This window comes from Morone saxatilis, unplaced genomic scaffold (genome assembly GCF_004916995.1).
Source record: "Morone saxatilis isolate NCDOM2014 unplaced genomic scaffold, NCSU_SB_2.0 Contig17, whole genome shotgun sequence".
Classification (NCBI taxonomy): domain Eukaryota; kingdom Metazoa; phylum Chordata; class Actinopteri; family Moronidae; genus Morone; species Morone saxatilis.
This window is the reverse complement of record NW_023339729.1, coordinates 20,586,368-20,586,766: the sequence shown is the minus strand read 5'-3', so window position 1 is coordinate 20,586,766 and position 399 is coordinate 20,586,368. Positions and strand designations below refer to the sequence as shown.

The following is a 399-nucleotide window of genomic DNA, read 5'->3' as shown; positions in this document are numbered from 1 at the left end:
ACACATATATATATACACACATATAATATATATATATATACATATATATATATATATACATATCTTGCATTAACTATTGGGGTTTTTTGTAGGTCAGAAGTAGATTTGCCCAGACATATATCAACAACGAATATTACAGTTTTGTGGCTTATAAGATCAATCGTACACCAAGCACAGGTGTCTCTGGAAGGGTCAAGTCACATTCTCTCTGAATGCGTCAATACGATGACAGCAAATTGCGAAACTTAACTTGCATCTCAAGCTGTGTTCAGGGGTCACATTGCTCAAAATGTAGAAGTTCAACCAAATAGTTTTGCTGTGAGGTAAATTAAGAAATGTTTGACAAATAACAATATATCACTGCTTACTGGGTAGAAACTGATGTTTTTTTTTTTTTTT

General features: G+C 32.3%; 1 protein-coding gene across 5 annotated transcripts in view; it reads right to left on the bottom strand.

Moving 5' to 3' along the window:
• arhgap10 (Rho GTPase activating protein 10) overlaps window positions 1–399 on the bottom strand; it is a 54,537-nt gene that overhangs the window by 25,885 nt on the left and 28,253 nt on the right. The window lies entirely within an intron of this gene.